The sequence below is a fragment of the Hypanus sabinus genome, chromosome 12, assembly GCF_030144855.1.
Source record: "Hypanus sabinus isolate sHypSab1 chromosome 12, sHypSab1.hap1, whole genome shotgun sequence".
NCBI lineage: Eukaryota > Metazoa > Chordata > Chondrichthyes > Myliobatiformes > Dasyatidae > Hypanus > Hypanus sabinus.
In genome coordinates this window covers 44,575,610-44,596,309 of record NC_082717.1, presented here as the reverse complement: position 1 = coordinate 44,596,309, position 20,700 = coordinate 44,575,610, and the positions used below count along the sequence as shown (strand labels likewise).

The 20,700-nt window shown below is 39.4% G+C and overlaps 1 long non-coding RNA gene across 1 annotated transcript; it reads right to left on the bottom strand.

The window, feature by feature from the left end:
• Positions 1-8,698: 8,698 nt before the first annotated feature.
• On the bottom strand, positions 8,699-20,415 carry LOC132402477 (uncharacterized). Its single transcript, XR_009514916.1, has 3 exons — positions 20,189-20,415; positions 16,568-16,704; positions 8,699-8,803 (listed from the first exon to the last, which is right to left on the bottom strand). It is a non-coding gene; the product is annotated as an uncharacterized LOC132402477 (long non-coding RNA).
• Between the last annotated feature and the right edge of the window lie 285 nt (positions 20,416-20,700).

The window sequence follows — 20,700 nt, the reverse complement described above, 5'->3', positions numbered from 1 at the left end:
TTAATCTACCATGTATTTATTAGGCCAGATGGTCCCCTTCAGTTTTTAAACCTTTGTGATTCTGTGATGTCATGGATACTTCCAACACAAGAAGTCTGCTGGGACAGTGGAGCAATTTTCTTCCTGATACATTTAAAAATTAAGAGCTATTCATAAGAAAGCATCTCCCTAGAAGCTTACATTTTACTTTACACATAATTCATGCTGCACAATGAACTGTTCCATTTACATTGTGGGCCCTTTTATTTGGATGAAAGCACAGGATTTCACATGTGGATGATACTGCAGGTGCACGAGACTACTGTATGTATCAGCCTCTCCCTTGGCCTCAGATTTCTGTGAAGAGTGGAGCCAGAATGCAGTGCTTGCAACATTGAGGATGGTATTTCACCTTGGTAAAGATAAGGGTAGCCCAAAGCAGCTTCATCCTGGAGCAAATATTTTCTTATGACCTAACAAGGGTGAAAGGTGGAATTCTAGCCAAAACAAGTTAAGGATATTCAGCTGAATGTTGATCAACCCAAAATATTTTAAATTGCTGAAGTATCACTTAGTTTTGTCTTGGAAAAGTACACCTGCAAAAAGCTGAAAATGGTTATTCTGCATAGATAAAAAGTAAATAAAGCAATCTGGGATTATGAACAAAATAATTGCTCATTTGTTGAAATCTTGATCAATGGAAGTTTGAAGGTTCGTAAACTACCTATTCACTCATGCCCCCTCCTACTGATTCACTCACACATAGACTTAAGCTTCTCTCAAATTGAAACCATGTCTGAAGTTTTCTTGTTAAGTGGAGAATGGAACTTTCTGAAATCTCATTCAGCCAAGAGTATGAAGCCATTTTGAGGTAATCCCTCAACTAGATCTGGTGCAGAGCAAGGCTTAACAGGTTTCTGAGTATACAACTTTAAAAACTGATTTTAATCCTTTTAATGTTAGCAGTGATTGAGGGGCCTAGAGCAAGGGGAGACAGAAATGACAATAAAGTTAAGACAGTGAGCAGGACAAAACAAAAATCACAATTCGTGATGTTTGAATGCATTGGAGGACTAAATAAATCAATGAAGCAAAAACTGGTAACTTTTAAGTATAGACTAAGGGAACTAAAGCAATAATTAATAAGGAACATGAAAACAGGATATATATTTTAATATTAAATTATGATAACTGTTTGTTAGAAGATAAGCACTAGAACTGAATGTTGGGCCAAATGGCCTGTTGTTAAGCCTGTAATTTCTATTTATGTTGGTAATTGATGGCAGTCAGACGGAATTTAGGAATCATTGTTGAGGAACTAATCAGAAAGGGAATAGTTGAATGCTACTGTGTGGACCTGGTTCTTGAATCTGTAATAAAAAAAACAGACTGATTAGGTCACTTGCACTCCTATTGATTTCAACTTGGAAAAGCTGACCCAGGGAACAATCAAAGCATGTTATAAAGCTGATTTATATGAATGCAATAAATAGTTTGTTCAATGTAATGAATTGGTATAGTTTAACCCCTGCATTAACAACACTATTGCTATTTTATTTGCTTTCATAGCATGCTGGAACAGGCCAGAAGAAATCATGCAAAGCAAAGACCATGTTGTCAAATGCTATTCCACTGTAAAAAACAATGTTTCAGCACAAATGAATCTGTAAACCTTCTAGAATAAGTTATTTGACATGTGAATATATTCTGGGGCTTTTATTGCTGGAGGTGTATGTATTATTTCAAATGATGGCAATGCAAAGTGTTGTGTGGAATCACTCAATATAAAAACAGCCCAAATTTGTTAATGGCCATTCTCTGAGTGCATAAAGGCTCATGCAAAAATAAAAGGACTGAATCAGAAATAATTAATGACAATGTTTGTATAATGTATTCATGGTGTACTTTTAACACACACGGTATATATAAGTAAAAAGAACAGTCATCTGGTAATGTTCTAGACAGCAAACTGTTAACAATAACATCCAAGCATTTGCAATTTACAACGTTTTAAATGAAAACAAAATGCTTTATTTGTTTCCACTATAAGATAAATGAATGGTTTTCCATGCTGAAGAATATATAATGGTTAAAAAGTCACTTTTTTCCTCAAGCTCTACATAAATCACAGAAGTAGTCAATATTTAATAATGCTTGCCTTGGTCTGGAGTCCCTTGATCACCCCTGTCATGTGTAATAGCTCCCTCTCCGATATCTTTGACATAAAAGCCCAGCTTTACTGCAATACTAACATGTAGAGGGTCATTACAGATCGACATTTACCTTAATCTGTGACTGCCAACCATGAACCGATAAATTCCAGCCGATTCCACTGGGAGAAATCAGTAAACTTCTCAGTGGAAAGAACTGAAAGAAAATTCTGTTGAGAACAGAATCCATTTTCTATAAGCACTGCTCTATAAAAGGGTTCTGACTTTTGGAAGTTCTCTTGCTGCTCAGCTTATAACATTTAATACTATTTTGATGATGTGAGGGACATTCTGACAACTGAAGATGACATGAATTACAGGCAAGCAAAATTTTGCTGTGCAAAAACAATGCAAGATTAAACACAAGGGTACATGGCTGTTGCATTATTCACCTTGCTACCCTCGCTGAATTTGCTATTCTGTTATGGACTTGGCCAAAACGTTGCAACTTTTCAAATTGATCATCAGTCTCGCACTTCATAATCTTACAAGTACTTCAGAGCAGAATATTTCAAAGTGCATAGTGCAAGTCAAAGGGAAGCTCCAGCTTCAGTAAAGGCTGAGTTTAGAAGCTGGTTTGGTTATGTTAATTCCAAGTGGGGAATGGGCTTTTAACAGTTTAAAGAAATATTTTGTCACTGAGCTTTATTGCAGTAGAATTGTTAACTTAGCAATTTTGTTAAAAGCATCAGAAAATAAATGACCGCACTTGACATTTTGAGCACTTTTCTTAAAAGTATTAATAATAATTACACTGTGAAATTCTGAAGACTGATTTTTATTTGCAAATCATTGCAATTCTCTGTCTGGTTGGGATTTAGAGCTGCATTTTATAGATTTAGAAGTTGACTATTTTTCTAAGCTAGAATGTGATAAAAGTAGCATATCATTGCATGTGCAATTCACTGTTCAGCAAATAATTTCTGTACATTCTGTCCCAAATCTAGTCAGACAAAACTATGAAAGAACAACCCATATCAGACTTATTCCAGTACTCATTCCATAACTAAGGAAATGGGAGGTTTTAGATATAAACTTAGTTTTATCAGCTACTTTGCGTTCTCCTATTGCTTTTCTAAGCAATTCCTCTGTTTAAAGATTCTCTTTCTCACTTTTGAACCCTTCCATGGCTACTCCCTGCCCAATCACAGTAACTTCTTACAGCCTTACAATCCTCTCCAGTACATTATTCTGCTTTCTGAACATACACAATATTAACCAAATATAACCATACTTTCAATGGTCAAAGCACCAAATTCTAAACGGAACCTGTAAACAATCGATAAGCAAAGTTTGTTTGGTTATTAGGTTATTCAATGCCAACTTTTTATTTCAAAGCCAAATTCTATGTTTTTGTCTAAGCTCTGAAAATCTTGCAATAAGTCGCTTGAATTGTTCAATAACTACAGTACTTCTCTGAGTGAGCAAGTCATTAACCCTAACATATCATTCTGTGGATTTTAACACAAATTGCACTGCAGATGCTGTGGTCAAATCATGCTCGCTTTTAACTGACTGTCCTGGTAGGCCTATAGTTTTGGTCTGCTCCTGTCCCACCGAACTTATATCTGCCTACCTCAACTCCATTTTGTTACTCATGGTTCAGTACCTCCCTACCTAAATCCGGGATGCATCCCATGCCCTCCACCTCTTCAATAACTTCCAGTTCCCCGGTCCCGACCGCTTCATTTTCACAATGGATGTCCAATCTTATACACTTCAATTCCCCATCCAGAAGGCCTCAAAGCTTTCTGCTACTTTCTGGACAATAGACCTAACCAGTTCCTCAACAACACCACCACACTCCTCAGGTTGGCGGAACTGGTACTCACACTTAATAATTTCTCTTTCGGCTCTTCCCACTTTCTCCAGACCAAGGGTGTAGCTATGGGCACTCGCATGGGCCCTAGCTATGCCTGCCTCTTCGTGGGTTATGTGGAACAGTCTATGCTCCAAATCTATACTGGTACTACTCCCCAACTTTTCCTTCGATACATTGACGACTACATTGGTGCTGCTTCCTGCACCCATGCTGAGCTTGTCAATTTCATTGACTTTGCCTCTAACTTTAACCCAGTCCTCAAGTTCACTTGGTCCATCTTGGACACTTCTCTCCCCTTTCTGGATCTCTCGGTCTCCATCACTGGAGATAGACTGTCCACTGACATCTTCTATAAACCCACTGACTCCCATAACTACCTTGATTATACCTCTTCCCACCCTGCCAAATGCAAAAATTCTATTCTCTATTCCCAGTTCCTCCATCTCTGCCGCATCTGCTCCAAGGCTGAGGCTTTCCGTTCCAGGACATCCTAAATGTCCTCTTTCTTTAAGAATCGTGGTTTCCCTTCTGCCGTCATCAATAATGCCCTCACCCGTATTTCCTCCATTTCCCGCACTTCAGCCCTCACCCCATCCTCCCGTCACCACAACAGGGACTGTGTCCCCCTTGTCCTCACCTATCACCCCTCCAGCTTCCGGATCCAGCGTATTATCCTCCGCAACTTCCGCCATCTTCAACATACCCATAGTACTTTCCCCTTAGATTCCTTCTTCACCTCTCCTGCCTATCCCCTCCCCCACCCCTTGATCTTTCCTCTGATTGGTTTTCCACCCTCCCTCCCCCTTCTTTATGGGGCCCCTGCCCCCTCCTTCTTTAGTCCTGACCAAGGGTCTTGACCCGAAATGTTGACTGCTTTTTCAACGGATGCTGCCCGACCTGCTGAGTTCATCCAGCTTTTTTGTACATCTTGATTCTGTGGATTTTGTTTGCTGATGCTCATTTGAGATGCCATGGTATGTTATTACTAGATTAGGGACACCAAATAACACGAGTCACTGATGTTGTCTATTACTTCTAGAAGTTTAAACAGGGTAAATAAATATAAGTTAATTAAATGAATACTATTTCCTATTGGTATTGGAACACTAAAATTGTCATACAGCCCCAAAATTATAAGCTTTTCATGGTATCTCAGTACATGTGACAATAATAAACCAATACCATAGTGTATTTAAATATAATCACTCTTTTTTTGTTTACATATGTAACCCCCTGGGTCGCCTCAGGCTCGCTCAGCTTGTTCTCGTCTAGGGGGAGCAGCCTTCGGCCCCGCCAAACTGGGTAATCAGCTGGTGTGGATGCTGTGTGATGTCCCCGCCTCGCCCAAAAACAGACAGTACACCATAAGCGATTAAATGAGTACAATTTATAAAGGTTACTATAACTAAGTGATTAATAATGATACAGTATATATGAAGAGAAAAAATAAAGAAAAGGTGCCAAACTTATCAAAGTCCAAACCACTTCGTGCACAACCATTGGAGCTCAATTACTGAAGTCTTCTGGCCGCCATCCGATCCCCTCCGAACTCCTCGACTCGCAGCTCAGGATCCTCTGAAGTGGTTAACCAAGCACTTCTAGCTTCATCCCCCCCTCCTCGGAGTACCTCCGGGCCTCGGACCCCCGCTTGGGGTCCGTTCCTCGCCCAGCTTACAGCATTGCGTCCTCTCTCTCGACCCCCTCGCGCCGATCTGCCCAAAGGCCCGTCAACAAAAGCTTACAGACTCAGAAGAAAGAACATTAATCCCCATTTGGTTTACAAAGGAATACAATTCTCCCAGCACTCTCTTGCAACAAAGAAACATTCCTGCTTTTAACAAAACAAAGAAACCCTTTCCCAACAGTAACAAAGAAAAAAGAAGAAATCCCCCTTACACATAACTTATTACTAGTGATATGCTAGAAATACATAAACGGCATACATCATTATTTTTCCACGACAAATATGAGCACCTCACGAAAGCAAAATGAAGTATACATGGTTATCCCAGCTCCCATGTCTTTCTTTCCATTAGCTTATGCGGTTACAAAATATAACACTGGCAACGAATATGTTTTCAAACAAACCCTAGATGATTATCTACCTATTGCGGCAAGACCATTTTCTTTCCTTCACAAGGGGAGAGAGATGTTCAAGTTAAAAAAAAAGCACAGCATATCTTTCTTTAAAAGGACAGAGAAACAGTTGAGTTAAAGAAAGGCAGACAGAATTTACAAGTCCATAAACATTTAGTATTATGGTGATAATATCAATAATAAATAATAAGCAGAAGTGGCTGGCTACATTGGAAAGATAGAGACATTCAACTGCATAACAGATAACTGGATCATGTATGCTAGACAAACTGAGCAGTACCTTGAAGCAAATGAAATAGCCAATGAAAAACAAGTGCCAGTATTACTGAGTCCCATAGGTGGAAAAGCATACAGTTTGCCTAGAAGCTAACTTCTCCAACCAATCCAACCACCAGGAGCTTTGTTGATATTGCGAATGTAATGCAGAAACATTTAGAACTGAAGTCATTGTTGATCACAGAACTCATCATAGGCAGAATCAAAAGAAAGGGGAGTCCATTTCCCTTTATGTGGCTGAATTGAAGAGATTGCTCAAGCATTGTCAGTTCAGTGACTAGCTTAACAATGCATTGAGAAATTGTTTAGTTTGTGTAATCTTACAAGAAAGCATTCAAAAATGGCCCCTAACTGGAGCACAAATCATATTTAAAAGAGCGGGTCAATTTGTTGTAACAAAGGAAACAGCAGCCAGAGATGCAATTGAATTGCAGTCAGGAATGAAAGTGAGCATGAAAAAATTTTCAACATCTAATCAGAAACCCACCTGGGCAAAGAAATTGTGTTACCATTGTGGCAGGGCTCATATACACCAGATCGATGCAGGTTTAAAGATGAAACTTGCAGAAAATGCAACAAAGTTGGTGATATAAAAGAGTACATCAGGCAGACAACAATAAATGAACTGCACAAGGAAAAGTAAAAGATAAAAAGTCAAATTGCAGTTTCAGAAAGAGCCCTAACCTACATGCTGTTGATGAAAAAATTGATAATGATAAAAATGACACAGGACTGAGTATCCTTCAGACTTACAATGTGAAAACTAACAGGACACCAGCAATATGCTTACACCAGAAGTGAACACAATTTAACTAAGATGGAATTGGGCACTGACTGTTTCATTCATTCCACGAAATGTGTTTGAACAACATTTCAAAGATACTGAACTGAAGCCTGCAGATATCCTATTATGAAGCTACACTAGAGACAAGATGCACAAAATGCTGGAGGAACTCAGCCAGCCAGGCAGCATCTATGGAAAAGCACAGTCGATGTTTTGGGCTGAAATCCTGAAAAGCTGGGGAGTAGATTTGAAAGGTGGTCTTCTCCTCAGCATTTTTCTCCACCAGTTCTGCCGAAGGGTTTTGGCCCAAAACGTCGATTGTGCTTTTTCCTGTAGCTGCTGCCTAGCCTGCTGAGTTCCTCCAGCATTTTGCATGTGTTGCTTGGATTTTCAGCATCTGCAGATTTTCTCTTGTTTGTGACTGGAAACAAGATAACTGCTGTGGGAATGACATTCGTAGCGGTGAAATACAACAACTAACAAGCCACACTGCGCTTGTATGTAGTTAAAAACTATATTGTGGAGACATGATTGGCTGAGACAAATACAACTTGATTGGAGATCCAGCCACCATTTTCGTGCAATAAGGTCAACTGAAAGTGAATTAAGAAGGACATTGGATGATGCCACAGCAATGTTCAAGGATGGTATTGGAATACTCAAAAATATCAAGAGTAAAATAGTGTTAAATGAGAATGCCACACCCAAGTTTTTCAAAGCCTAACTGGTTCCTTTTGCCATCCATGATAAAGTAGTCATTGAGGTGGATCACATGGAGGCTGAAGGAACTCTTTCCAAGTTTATGTGGAGCCCATGGGCAATGCCAGTGGTCTCAGTAGCCAAAAAGGATTAGTCAGTCAGGACAATCAACCCAGTACTGGTTGTATATCAATAGCCTCCGCTCAGGATAGTTATCTTTGCCATAGTTCCTGGAGAGAAACACTGCAGCAAAGTGGACTTAGCTGAGGTCTACCTACAGATGGAGATAGAAGAAGAGTCCAAAAATGTTGTCAATATAAACACTCACAAAGGCTTGATTGATAAATCAAGCTTACTTTAAGCATCTGCACCTGCACTCCGGCAGAAAACTATTAACCAAGTGCTGCAAGGCTGAGAAGGCACTCAGTGTTACGTGGATGACATCATTGTTATCAGTAAGAATGACAAAGGAGATTGCCAAAATCCCAAGACAGTGTTAAAAAGATTAGAAGATTATGGGCTCAGAGCACAACACAACAAGTGTGAATTCTTTAAACAAAGCATCACTTGCTTTGGTCACATCATTGGCTCACAAAAATTACAAGTGTGTTGAGAAAATTCAAACATTGGTGGATGCTGCAAAACCAAAGGATGTGTAACAGTTGCGGTCCTTCTTAGGGTTTGTCATTTACTGTAACAGGTTGCTGCCAAACCTGGCAACTGTGCTCCATCCCTTGAACGCATTACTATAGATCAGGAAAAATGTCAATGGACAAAGCAGTGTGAGGTGACTTTCCGAAAGGCAAAGGAGATGGTGACATCAGACACTGTACTCACTCATTATGATCCACATCATGCAGTGAAGCTTGCTTGTGATGCCTCTTCTTATGGTACAGGTGCAGTCAACTACATGTTTTGCATCATGTTTCCTTACTGCTGCAGAAAAAAAAATTAAACACAGATTGACTTAAAAGATAACCTGTCTGGTTCGAGTCTGGTTTGGAGTGTAAAACTTCAACCAGTATGGAAGAAAGTTTATCATCAACAACTAGTGTCCATTTTCAAACCACAGAAGAGTGTCCACTAACAACAGCAGGACGATTGCAAAGATGGGCCCTTTTTCTTGGAGGGCACAATTACAAGATTGAATTCAGGAGGAAATGCTGATGGAAAAGTAAATACCTGAGATGACACTCTGCTTGACCTATTCTCCCACATGGAAATCAAAAGTCCCCTTATTACGGCAGAAATTATCCAAAGAGAAATCAGAAAAGACCCCACGCTGTCTCAGGTTTACATGCGCAAACCAGAATGTTGAAATGTACAACAGAAATTCTAGTTCCCCCATTTTTATCAGCACTGGGATGAACTTGCCCTTGACAGGCTTTGCCTTATGTTGGGATTGAGATTTAAAGTGTCCGTCAGCTGAGGACCTGCATGCTAGTCATCCAGGTGAGGTCAAAATGAAAGCATTGGCTTGAAGCTTCATCGGGTGGCCTGGAGTATATCAGCAGATCAAGCAGCTTGTCATGCACTGTTCAGGATGCTGTCCCATCCAGAGGATGCCGAGGGCAGTGCCTCTCCATCCCCGGTATTGGCCTGCATTGCCCTGGCAGAGGATTCACGTGGATTTTGCCAGGCCACTCATGGGCTCAGATTTCTTGGTAGTAGTGGATGCAGCTTCAAAGTGGCCAGAAGTGTTCTCAATAGCCTCCATTACAGCCTTGCACACTGTTGATGTGTTCAGAAGCCTCTTGTCAAGGACTAGTGTCCCAAAACCCTTAGTGACAATGGACCAGGGACAGTTTCAGTTACTGCTGAAAATTAATGGAATGAGGTATACTACAACTGCCCATATTATATCTACACTGCTACAAATGGCTTGGCAGAAAGGCTTGTTCAGAATCTAAAGAATGTACTGTGAGCAATAACAGCAGAACACACGACACTGACACTGCAGTTCATCAAATTCCTCCTTGCATATCAATCTCAGAAGGAGCACACAGGACAAACAGTTGAGTCAAACTGAGGGCTCCTGTAACAAGGAGGTTTGATGTTTCACTCCTGGACAAGCAGTCCTGATGAGGCACTACAGGGGTGATTAAAAGTGGGTACTTGGAAAGATAAAGGACAGAACTGGACCACTCTCCTACACACTGGAGATTGCAACTTGATGTCACCTGGAAGACAACACATCAATCCATTGAGGAGAATAGTCAACTGTTAGAGAAAAAAGGCATCTGTAGCTGTCAGAACCAATTCTTTCAGTCAGAGTCAACTCCTACAATCACTATGGAGGGAGCCCCAGAACCTGAGATTGCTTTACAGCCCCAAGTCTCACAGCCACACAGAGTGACCACCCCTCCTCCCCCCATCAGGAAGAAATCCTCCACACAAATTACATTTTTAGGCCTGAATGGGACAATTTAAAGATGACTAGAGACTATGAGATGACCGGAGAGCAACGCATCATATATTTGAGTTAAATTGCATTCTATATTGAGTTGAAGTTTATAGCTAACCGGGGGCAATGTAGTGCATTTAGTAGTTCAGCAATATTTAAGTAATATTGAACATATATTGTTTGATGGAGGATATTTTGTTTGCTTACATAATTCATTATCCAATATACATGTAGGTAAGAAGTACGTGAATGGCATATGTCATTATGCCATCACGTCATATATGAACGCCTCACTAAAGACAAACGAAATAGACATGTTATCTCCAGCTCCCATGTTTTTCATTCGATTCATTTTTGAAGTTACAAATCATAACAAATACCAATATGAAAGAATTAATTTTTCGTGAAGTTGATTAAACATTATTATGATGCAGTGTTGTATAGTGCCTTTTATGTAACACTAAGGGGAATAGTGCATTAGGTTAGAATACTATTGTTTGACTTCTAGGATCTGGAAAAATAGGAAGGATGTCTTTCTGAATACTTTTAAATGTGCTAATTGAAATGAGTTTCAGGCACAGCAGTCTGGCTCCCAATGGACATAAATCCACAGCACAAAACTACCTATGATTTGGTACTAATTAGACAATCTCATTCAGAGAGCTTATAAAGAGGGTAGTGTAGGAAACTGAAATGTCACACTGGTACAGAAGAATACATCAAATTACCTACTACAATTAAAGAGATGCACCAGCTTTTTGTAAAGGTCAGTTCTCAAAAAGATTCTCCTCAATTACAGTCAAGGCACAATTTTACTCATTTTTCTCTCAAGCACTGCACTACCGATGGCCCAGAAGGGCCATGAAAAGTGTACACTATCAGCTTGACACATTTGCTAGTGCCTTTGCTTAAAGTTGTAAGGTTATAAGTTTAAATCGACATTAAAGCTTGTGTGTAAAGGCTGAAGGAGTATTGCATTATCAAATGTGCTGCTGTTCAAAAGAAATGTTAAATTTCAAAAACACAAGAGATTTTATAAATGCTGGAAATTCAAAGCAACGCACATACACACAAAATGCTAGAGGAACTCAGCAAGTCAGGTAGTGTCTATGGAAGTGAATAAACAATCGACGTTTTGGGCTGAAATCCTTCACCAGGCATGGAAAGAAAAGGGGAATGTGGCAGAATAAGAAGGTAGGGCTAGTGAAAGGAGCAAACCTTCCCCTCCTTGTAACAAAGCCACAGAGAATCCTGAAGCATAAATGCAGAGGGAAGAGTTTACTTTCACAGATGCTGATATGAAATCATTGACATTAAATAGCAAGGTGTCTTGTTATAAAATTATGTAATGATCTGAGATGTTCCCATGGATCTCCTCATATATATATATTTCACATGTTCATGAAACTGAGCAGCTGAATTGTAAACTTCCTGGAAGCTTGGGTATCTTCAGATCCCTTACCTCCTTTTCAATTATGTAAAGAGCAGCTAGTGCATTTTCTGAGTTACAAATGGAAATTATTGGAAATCTTCAGCAGATCAGGCCATATCATAGATCAGATCTAAGAGAATAGAAATGGTGTTAACAACTCAGGCTGGAGATCCATCATCAGAACATTTATGATAAAGGGTCTTCATCATGAAGCATTAACTCTGTTTCTCCTTCCATAGATGTGGCTTGACCTGTTTAGTATTTGCAGAATTAAACAGTTCCATTTGCAAAAATGGGGACTATATCTTCAGACAGTCATCAAATAATTACTGATTTGGGAGGCTGAAGATGCACTGAGTGGTGTTCATAAAGGGAACCTGTAACTTACATATAGCCCTAGTGTAGAAAGAAATATTGTGCAATGTGAGACTTGCCCTTTTCTTGGAGCCTACATGCCTAGAATGACAGAATGTGAAACGCAGCATGCCAGTAACGAAGAACATTGTGTTTCTCACAGTAGGGCATTGTGAAAATCTGCAGATGGGACAGGTGAAATTTCAGAATAACTTTTGATCATCAGTGGCAGCTGAGAGCAACACAACCCTGAATTTCTAACCTGCCTGTAGAGATGTGCAACAATAGTATACAGTAATTTTTGCATCATTGCTGGTCACAAGGCATGGTTTGAAAAAACATAAAGATTTCAATGTTTGTTATTCCTTTCCATATCTTGTGGCACATCAGGTGGGAACTTTCCTGTTTCTTAAGCATTTTTCTGTGTTTTTTTAACGAGTTGCTAGCTTGATGCTTAACCCAGCACGTATGGAAAGCATGCAAGAAGCAAGCCAGGTTTGAACATAGAAACATAGAAAAGCTGTGCTGAACATGTCCTTACCTGAGAAATGACCTAGGCTTATGCATAGCCTCGTATTTTTTTGAGCTCCATATACCTGTCCAGGAGTCTCTTAAAAGACCATATTGTATCCGCCTCCACCACCATCACCGGCAGCCCATTCCACCTACTCACCACTCTCTGCATAAAAAAACTTACCCCTGATATCTCCTCTGTACCTACTTCCAAGCACCTTAAAACTGTGCCCTCTCGTGTTAACCATTTCCGCCCTGGGAAAAAGGCTCTGACTAACCTGGGACCACTCGCCTCAAAGTCTATTACCGATGCCACTACACTAGTGGCCAGTGAATGATTTTAATACTTTCACCCTAAATCTTAAGAAATTATGCCAAAGGGGTGTGGGATTTACAACTATTGCAGAACTGTAAGAACAGTAGCCTAATTATTTTTGCCTAAATGCCCAAAACATTCATTAACCAAACAGGCTTGTTCTCCTTATGGGATGAAAATCACTAACAATAACAGATCATTTCAACTGAATTGTAATAAACTCTCTTCCAAATCACTTCCCAATGAATGCATGAACAATTGAGGATAACTAAAAAAAATGAAGATAAAGGATAAGTCCCTGTAAGACATGAGGCATCTATCCCAGGTACTACTTGTATGTCTCTAATTCAAATTGGCAAGGGAGAGAAACCATTATCCTTAGCTCATGGAAAGGCATGAAACAAGCATACATCCAGGTATTTGTTTCATTTGTAGGGGCTCATGCACGTTGAAGAACTAGATCAAGATCCACTTTAGCTTTTATGAGAACGATGAGCTCCTAGTCATATTTTGTGATCAGATTTACAATGGAAAATCATGTGGGGCCTAAAAAAATGTGTTATATACAAAATTCAGTCTATTTGTTCAAATCTTTTGCTTTTGATTATAGAGCATTTCATATTTGCCTATTAAATTTTATCTGTGTAATTTAGCCTATTCATATATTTTTTAAAAGTCAAACTCAGTTTAATTTCAGGAACTGGTGTCCTTTTTAATTTGGAAATGATGCTCACCCTTTCCATATTTAATGGTACAATTTAAAGCTTGATTTCATGGAAAATCAAAACTGTTTGATTTTATCTGTTTTTTCGGCTAAGTGGAAGTTTCATATTCAATCACAATGAGCAAATTAAAAGTCATATAAAAATAACATTTCCCAATAACTAAACATTGTTGTCAGTAAGAAATATGACAAAGTGATAGAAAGTTCAAAAAGGAAATGACAAATAGTATAACAAATTACTCATCCAAAACAACCTAGGAAACAATATACAACTAGTCCTGACAAAGGGGCTCGGCCTGAATCGTTGACTGCTCATTTCAACAGATGCTGCCTGACCTGCTGAGTTCATCCAGCTTGTTTGTACATGTTGATTTGACCACAGCATCTGCAGTGTACTTTGTGTTGAATATACAGCTAGAATGTTGCTAAGCCTTGCTGCAAATCTGGATGAAGAATGACACCACAATTAGGATTTTATAGCTGATTATTGAGCAATGGTCCAGCAATCAAATTCAGGAGGAGAATAGCCAATTGCAATCATAAACATGAGACAATTTGCATATGCTGGAAATCCAAAGCAACACCCACAAATTCTGGAGGAAACTTAGCGGGTCAGGCAACATTTTTTTTGTAATTTTTTTTTGAAGTTCATCATCAAACAAACATTTCCATAAGATGTATTTCAGACATTGTACGTATATATCATATAATCATATATATCACAAATCTCCACAAATTATTTATCTGAGGTATACACTCATAGAAAAGAGTGGAAAGAAAAAACAAGCAAAAGGAAAGAACTATATACAAGTAGGGAGTGATTTTTTTTTACAACAGATTCATTGATTTGTGAGAATAAAATCAGGCCTATGAGGCATTATGTAGTTAAACCATTTTTCCCAGTATGAATCAAATTGTTCCAAATTGAATAAAATTCTCTTACGTTTGATTGGATTTAATAACCCATTGACATTAAAAGAAATGAATTTTACCTTGTCCTTAGCCATCTGTGTTTATCTGTCAATGTATCATTGAAATTAGAATAAAACTTAATCGATCTACTCCCTGAACAAATAAGAACCAAGAAACTCAAATAACAACAAAAATGGCAACGAACATGTGATTCCAAGGCTGAGGTCTCCAGTAGATGACCCTGCGTTGAGCTAGAGGAAATGTCTAGCTGTGGGGGATAACCCCTCCTACTTTGAGGATCAGGTTGAGGGTCAGGTAGCATCTATGGAGAAAAGTAAACAGTCCATGTTTCGGGCTGAGCTCTTTCTTCAGGACTGAGTGGGAAGGGGCAAGATGCCTAAATTAGGAGGTGAGGGAAGGGGAAAGAGGTTAGCTGAAAGGTGATAGGTGAAGTCAGGTGAGTGAGGAAGGTCAAGGGCCGGAGAAGAAAGAATCTGATAGGACAGAATAGTGGCCAATAGGAGAAAGGGAAGAGGAAGGGGACCCAGGGGAAGTATTTTCCAGAGACAGTCAAAGGAGGGATAGAGGGCTTATTTCATCAAAGTTCCTCCGGTAGCTACTTATAAAAAAAAAAATACTTTTCTCCCCCTTTTCACTTCTTCCAACAATACACAAAGGGGTGAGATCTACTATAAGCTCCAGGAATGAAGCAGTATCTGTATTTATCTACTGTACAGGTGATGGCCAGTTTCATCCTTTACTGTTTCGCCTTGGGGTCATTTAGGAGAACAGAGGGCAATTTATGTCAAATATTATAATTTTCAGCATATGCAGGAATCATGAATTCCCCTTCCTTAGGGATCAGGTATCAGCATATCTTCATTCTCAATGAATTCCATGATCCACTGCTGGTCGGTAGCTCCATGGCAGCCAAATGATTATCACCATTCTTCATTCAGAACAAATGGTTATAGAAATCACATTTTTTCATCACCCCACTTGGTTTGTTGCCAGAGTATTTGATTGTAGAAGGAGAGGGGTGGGTGGGAAGAGCAGGAGGAGAGAGGGAAGGGCAGAGGAGGAGGAAAGGGCAAATGGGGAGAGGGGTGATAGGAGAGAGGTGGAGAGGTTGAGGGTGAGGGGGAGAGGAGGACTGTTCAAAGTGTTGCAATGTGTACAAATAATATGGTTGCTATAAGTGAATAGTTGCTAAATCTGTACAAGGTACAATGTTTAGGTAGACAGTTGAGCTACTAATAATGATGCACATGTAGTGGTGTAGCTATTGATAGATGGGATTACTTGCTATTTTGATTGGCCTGAATCTAATGTGTATTTACTTGCTTAAACCACTCACTCCTACTGAGACATGGGCTGCCAACAACAGCTCGCCAGAGTTCTCTGTCCTGAGTCAGTCTTTCATGTTATACCAGGCGTAACCCATCTTCTTCCTTTCTCAGGTCTTTGGAGCTTCTGCTGTTATTACTCTTGCACTGGGTTTTATGGGATGAGGTTGTTAGCCCTATGCCCTTTCACAGCTGGGCTTGGGACTGTCTGTTGCGGAGTTGAATCTAAAGCACGAGGCATTCAAATTCTTGTAGCATGAGGTTCAGGGCATCTGAGCATTTTATCAGGCTGCATTCCCTGGGCCTCATCTTTTCACTTACACTGTTTCTGCACAGTGGGTTCCTGTCTCTTAATGGAAAGGAACTCTTTGTGCATGTGATCTCCATTTACATGTTGAGGACACCACAAAAGGAAAAGGGTTGCCAGTTCTGTGCTGGTGTTTATGTTTCCATGGCTATGTGCTGCTCAATCTGCTCTGTGACCTTATTCTGGTGGTCAATCCACCTTTAAAAGGTGAGCAATGACTTCACATGTCAGTTTCAATAGGGGATAATCCAATTTGATTTTTAATTATACATGTTATTCGAGGATTCTGTGTTCTCTTCTTGGAGTGTCACATTCCTATTTTGTACATTTATTGTAAGTTTTGTCAAATGTAAACCACAGTATCTGTAATCCTCACAAATCCAAACACTTACTGTATTCCTCCAACATTGCAATAACAGCAATTTGATAGCGTTGGTATTAGTCCAGTTTGACTTCTTGGATGATTCCCAATTGGCAATTCTGGATCATTTTAATTTTGATAGCATGCAATAGTCCACAAGAATTTACTCTAAAAGAAGATAAAGTAAAAGCAATGAGGTTGTTTAATGCCCCTGCCTTTCTGATACTGTCATAGAATCCATGGATTCCTTTTGCCATGGCCATTCCTTGACCATTCTCATCGACAAATGTACAGCAACAGCAAAATACCAGCATTATTGTCTACGTCTGTGTTTTCCAGTCAAATCACATTGATATTTTAAATGTTGTATTGATTATTTTATTCACCCAAGTGTAACTTCAAAAATAAAGGTTATCATCCAGCAAGCTAACCTACAAAATTCTGTGAAGCAATTTTGAGTTATAACCGTCACTTTTTTTCTTTGTGTTGGAACTGAAAATGATACTGCCATCATTTTGATCTTTATCAGATTATAGACTCAACTTCAAAAGGAAAGAACCCTCTCATCTTTAGAACTTGTCCATGAAGCTAGACCAAAGCCTTGTAGGAATTCTGGAATTATGTACTCTTGTAATTTTTGTGTTCTAATTTAAAAATGATACTATCATTTTCATCAAACAGAATTCAATCCTGAGTTGATCTGGAATTTCCAAAATAGTGCAACTGTGACTAATGTTATAATAGTGCCATTTATTAATTTGATTTGTTGGTTATGCTTTCACTCAATACTGCCTAATAAAGTAATTTAAATATGCCAATGTGTGCATAATCAGAAACCAAGGCCATTGAAACAGAACCCTCAAGGGCATTTCTCATAATTGAAATTAGCTGATCAATATTGACAAGACCAAATTCAAAAAGAATTCAAAACTTCAAATATTTTTATTATTCAGAACTTTAGTAAAAAATACACACTCAGCTGCTACATTCATTTTAAGAAACATAATGTACAAGTGCTATACCTATTCATTTAGAAGGTGTTATTAATAATTTAAGATATGAAAAAATCTCATTTGTAGAAGTGTGGGGTTAAATTTGACTTTCGTCCATCTATTTTTTTGGGTACAAAATTTTAATAAATTTTAATTTCTCTTTCTCCTTTTCCACTCAGCTTTCTCTTTTATTCTGTGAGAATTTACCCTTAATTGCAGCTATGGCTAAAAGAAACTGCTCACCCGATAGTAAGTACTTCACCCAAGATTGCATATTTCCATACGTGAGCTTTTTCCTTGAATGGCTGGAGACTATTTGATGTTGGACTTTGAGGATACATGACTAATCTCAATCAACCTGTGTACACTTTCTATCAAGTTTGGTGAGTAAAAAGCAGTAACAGATATTTTTACTGATCTTCCCCAGTCTAATCCCAGGGAGCTAAGATAATTAATAGCTTCAAATCCTACCCTATCTGAGATCAGATCATTTAAAACAGATTAGCAATCAAACTTTGAATTTTCTTGGACTGCAAGGATCATTCCCTTGCCAGCTTAACTTGCTGAGCCATTGGGGAAGTCCAATATTTCAATTTTAAATGTATCATTCAGGAATGGTGGTGTTCCAATATATAAAATGCATATAATTGAATGATTAATGTGAAAAATATTAAATTATGAAAAGATAAAAAAACTGCCAGATCACGTATGTCCCACACTGCATTCTGCAAGTCTATGATTTCCCATGCATTAACAGACTAAGTGACTGAAGTCAAAAGCAAACAATGGTGAAATGTATTTATATATTGAGATACTGCACAGAATAGGCCCTTCCAGCCCTATGAGCTGTGCCACCCTGCAATCCCCTGGTTTAATCCTAGCCTAATCACAGGGCAATTTACAATGATCATTTAACCTACTAAACAACAAGTCTTTGGAATGTGGGAGGAAACCTAAGCACCTGGAAGAACCACACATGGTCACAGGGAGAACATACAAAATCCTTACAGGCAGCAGCAGGGATTGAACCCAGGTCACCTGTGCTGTAAAGCATTGTGCTAACCATTAACCTACCATGCTGCCCAAGATGCTTGTGGAATCACTCTTCTATCTCCAAAGATTAAGCAGAAGTGTCCAGTAGAGAGTGATGTATGATGTTGGTAAAAGGGCACAATATCTTCCTCAACATTGACTGGCCACCCATCAATAAGGTATCTGGAAATTATGGTGAAGAGGCTTGCAGCTATTTCTGCCCTGATCTTATTGACCATTACTAGAAGACCATCAGCAGAATCCCATACAACCTGGTGAACTTTGGAATCTATTGCAATTGCAGCCCAGACTGCTTCTCCATTTGCAGGAACCTGCTGATTCATAAGTTTTTAAGAGGGCATCTGCTTGACCAAGTTCCGGGGTTGACATGTATTTGATTTCAAAATTCTAGTCTAATAACATTGTTGTCCATCTTTGTAGAAGGTTAGCTGAATACACTGAGATGCCTTTCTTAGGCCTGAAGATGGTAACATTGGCTTATGATCAGTAAGGAGAGTGTACGGAATTTCTTCACAGCAAAGATGATTCCTAAGGCTACCTTCTCAATTTGTCCATAGTTCCTTTCTGCTGTAGTCTGTGATCTGGCTGTATGCATGGCAGATTTTTTGGAACCATCAGGGAAGATAGGGGATATGACAGCTCCCACCCCATAGTTGGACACATTTGTCATGGTGACGATTAGCAACTCTGGGTTGAAATGCATCAAGAGAAGGTTGGATGACAGCACATTCTTCACCTGGTCAAAAGACTCTTGGTACTCCTCCAGAGCCGCATTGAGACCAGTTAAGAAGTCTGTACACAACCTCATAACACAAAGCCATTGACTTTCTTCATAATGACTGTTGGAGCTTCCCAATATGAGTAGTTGACAGATTTGATCACACTAGCTTGTTGCAGGCGATCTAGCTCTTGCTCCGCGATTGGTAAAACAATGTATTGTACTGGCCTTTTGGGAAAGAAGATTAGCTTTGCATCTGGATGGAGATGGGGTTCTGGTTGCAATTTGGTGCAGTAACCCAATCCTCCCTAAGTCACTGCTGCATAGTGCTGTTGGTCAGTTTTGTGTACTAATGGTGGTATGGCATTGACTGATATGATTTCAATGGCCAATGTCTTGCTACAGAGGGATGTTCTAGAGTTCAAGATTGTCTATACTGTCAATGTCAAGGACATTCAGATCAGCTTGCAGTTTGGTGCAACACCCTGAACCTTTCTAAATCATTGCTACATAGCTTTGTTGTACAGTGTCATGAATTGATTGTGGTATGGTGTTAACTGATTTGAATAGTCAATGTCTTTGTGCAGACCTCAGCTAGGGGGATGTTTCAGAGATCAAACTTATCCATCCAGTCAGTGCCAAGGACATTCAAATCTGGCAGGTCTGTTCGGTGACACACACCATTGACTTGGTTACCGTACAGCTTTACCACGCAGTGCAGTTCACCGATCAGCTGGAGTGTTCCACCTAATGCACTGCCAGTCGAATGATGTGCTGTTTTGATCTCAGGGGCCCGAAATGCCTGCCAGATATGTTTGGAGATAATGGTGATGTCTGACACAGTATTGAGTTGTAGCTTGACCAACTATTGATAAATACATTGACATACCTTCTCCTGGGGGCCAAGTCTACTTTGAACATGACCATTAAATTCCTTGCAGAGATTTATGGATTCAAAAATTCCTTGTCCTTGTGTTTTGCTGCTAGAAAACAGTGAAGGATGATAAAGGCCTTCATTGTGACCACTGGAAACTGCAGTGACACAGTTCAATTCCACCAGGTTGGAATCATGTTTCAGGTTGGTCAAACTTTGACATTCTTGAGTGACAGCTTGTAAAGTCATGTCCAGCTCTTGCTCCAGTCTGGCTAGGAGCCATTTGCAAATTGCCTGAAGTCTGCAAATAAAAAAAAAATTAAAATCAGACATTTGAACTATGATTCAGTCAAGATTTACCCTTCTCGAACTTTCCACATTCTTGATTGACAACACCGGCATACATAATGAAGTCATTAGCTTTGTGGTTCGGCATTGGTAGCAAACACTGAAGAGAGATGACTGCTCTCCAGAAATGTTTGTTAGCTGTCAGACAGTTTCATCAAATGATAGGTCACAGGGGTTCC